At 40.0% G+C, this 3251-nt stretch overlaps 1 non-coding gene across 1 annotated transcript; it reads left to right on the forward strand.

Annotated features, from left to right (window-relative positions):
- The first annotated feature begins 1224 nt into the window (after positions 1–1224).
- On the forward strand, positions 1225–1297 carry TRNAT-CGU (transfer RNA threonine (anticodon CGU)). The gene has a single exon. It is a non-coding gene; the product is annotated as a tRNA-Thr (tRNA).
- Positions 1298–3251: the final 1954 nt, after the last annotated feature.

The following is a 3251-nucleotide window of genomic DNA, read 5'->3' on the forward strand; positions in this document are numbered from 1 at the left end:
ATTCCAATGAAGGTGAGGTGCTTGAGTATATAAACACAAATTTAGGCACACAATTCAGAAAAAAAAGGGAAAGGAAGAACTCCAGTGGTCGGAGTTTCCAGAGCCCTTGACTGTAGTGTATCTCATAACCTTATTGAACCATATTGTGGCAGAAGCTCCTGCCCACGATTATTATCATCAATCTGTAATTGTGGCCGTCGATACCATGTTACGGTGTGAGGCTAATGACTGAAAAATTACGTGGTGTGCATATGAGAATGATAGCCACAATTTAGCGTCATTTACAAAATTATAACTCACTCTATGACAATGCACAGGCAGAAAAAAATCGATACAGTGAGTTGCAGTTTGACAGGATCAAATACAATTTCATAACGACAAACCACAACCACATAACGCAAGTGCCCATAGAAACGTGTAATCATTTGTGTCGATTCAAAATCCTGTACACGCTTATCTCACTAGCCTAAATTAGAGGAAATCACGTAAGATAAACTTTAAGAAAATAATGCAAAATAAGGGTGGCAAACAAATAAGCATATATATATATATATATATATATATATATATATATATATATATATATATATATATAAGGGAAAGAAGTGTATACCTAAGGGCTCGTTTTTCCGTGTTTTAACACAATATTAATGAGATATAACAGACAGTAATGCCAAGGAATGTACAGGGGAAGTTATTAAAATCAATGGAATGTAAATAAGAAGAAAGAAAAGTAGATGAAAAAATTACCAACTCTGAGCAGGAATCGAACCTACCACCTTCGAATTACGCGTTCGATGCTGTAACCACTGAGCTATCACAGCGGCCCTCCCTCCATCCACTTTTTTGGGTTTATCTGTGAGTTTAGAAGTAGGAGCGACAGTCAGCGCCATCTATAAGCCAAACAACGAGTGTGAAAACACTCTTATGCGCATGTTTGGCGTCACGTAGCACGTGAACTTATTATGAGCGGGCAGCTGATTAATTGTCCCTCTTATACAACCTAAACACACCAAGTCTGCCAGTACAGACTTGGTGTGTTTAGGTTGTATCAGAGGGACAATTAATCAGCTGCCCGCTCATAATAAGTTCACGTGCTACGTGACGCCAAACATGCGCATAAGAGTGTTTTCACACTCGTTGTTTTGCTTATAGATGGCGCTGACTGTCGCTCCTACTTCAAAATTCACAGATAAACCCAAAAAAGTGGATGGAGGGAGGGCCGCTGTGATAGCTCAGTGGTTAGAGCATCGAACGCGTAATTCGAAGGTCGTAGGTTCGATTCCTGCTCACAGTTGGTAATTTTTTCATCTACTTTTCTTTCTTCTTATTTACATTCCATTGGTTTTAATAACTTCCCCTGTACATTCCTTGGCATTACTGTCTGTTATATCTCATATATATATATATATATATATATATGTATATATATATATATATAGAGAGAGAGAGAGAGAGAGAAATTCGGGGCTTGTATTATGCGCACTGCGAAGAGAGGCGCTGCTGTACAAAAGAAACCTAACTCTTGAGCTTCGTCTTCATAATAAAGTGCGTTAGAGTAGTATAGGCGCGTACGCATCACCTTCTTTTGTCGGCTTCATCTGTAACAGGTAACGGTAACTATAGCCTCAATGTCCATGAAATATTTACTAATTCTTTTGCAAGTGTTCTATGTTCTACTTTTGGATTCGCTCGAATTCATTTATTGTCTATGTACAAATAAGTCTCCGAAAATGTTTGCTTTCAGCCCTCAGCTTAACTAGGCTGTTACGGAACTCTACAAATTGTCTCCTGTGAGATCCTTTGATTATAAGCAGGCTCGTTCCCAGTCTTGTTGTATAAGCAAAGAAGTGTGCCGCAGTCGGAACGGGATGTGTTTTCATGCTGAAATGCGACCTTCCACGGGGATTATACTCTGGGGAGCGAGCGGCCTGGAAAGGTGACGCTGAGAACAGTGCTGCCGTTCCACTGAGGCGTTTACATTTGATCCAAATAAAGAAACACGCATTTGCTTTCGCCAGAACGAGCCTCCAGATTCAGGAGATTTTAGTACTTATGATCTCTTAAACTCGAAAACTTCGTCGTCCATTTAGGCCATCTCAAAAAGCGGTGTAATGCAGTTGGCCAAAAAGCGAGGAGCACCTCGTGTTTTATTGCACTGCTCATTTTGCAATGCAATAAAAGAATGTGCGCCACGTGAGTTACGTTAGCCAATTGCACTGTTCCCTTTTTATGGTAACCTGGCATTTGGATTTATTTTCTGCTAATGCGTCTTTACACAGAGATCATGTCAGTTTGGGTGTATATCGTAAACTCCAATGGGCGGCAGCTGACGATTATGAAACTGATGTTCTATCCAGGCATAAAGCAATCAGAGCGCTGTGAGAACTAAGCCTTTTAGAGAGAAGTATATGATCATGTTTTTTTAACTGATATATTTCACAGATGAGCCGTGTTTGTTTCAAGCGACGTAGTTGAAACATTTTGTGGCATTAGCAAGCAGCTTAATACGGTGGTCAAGTTTTTTTTTTTTTTACAAGAAAGCTTTTTGTTGGCAAATTTGGTGCACGCTCATCATTAATTTTAAAGCACGAAAACTAAAGAAAACGCAAGGCATGATACGGGACAGAGCACCGCAAAATGTTACGCTTCTAAGCACACGTATACATAACGTATTGCAAGTATTGGGGAATGAAAACATTATGAGGAAGCATTCAGTATTGTGTGAGAAAGAGTGTGTGAGAAAGAGAAATACAGAAAAGCAAGAAGAAAAGAATAAAAGAGAAAAATAAAGGAAGAAATAAAGAGAGACAACGAATAAAGAAAGCCCAGCTTGCGCCCGGCCAGCTACGTTTTGCTTCATTTTTGCATTAGAATGACTGCTATTAGGTTTTACCACGAATTATCTGTGTGCGGAAATCCACCAAGACTTAAGTTACGCATTGCCGTCACTAAAATGACGCACACAAAAAATGCACATGATTTGAATATGTGAATGGGCGCCATACCTACGGTTTTTCCATCTCCGACAGCAGATGTCGAACAGGCTATTTATTGGGACATGGTTGCATACGTTCACTTCAGTTTAATGCTTACACATTCTTCTCACAGTGCTCTTGGTCAGCCGGATGATATCGCCCTCTGAGAGAGGTCAAGTGAAGTAATGAATTATGACCATGGGCCTCGGCGATTAGCTCCTGCAAGGCGTCGTTGCTATGTATTCGTCCTCTTCGGAGCATTTCCGATAGAAG

This window comes from Rhipicephalus microplus, chromosome 7 (genome assembly GCF_043290135.1).
Source record: "Rhipicephalus microplus isolate Deutch F79 chromosome 7, USDA_Rmic, whole genome shotgun sequence".
NCBI classification, from domain to species: Eukaryota; Metazoa; Arthropoda; class Arachnida; order Ixodida; family Ixodidae; genus Rhipicephalus; species Rhipicephalus microplus.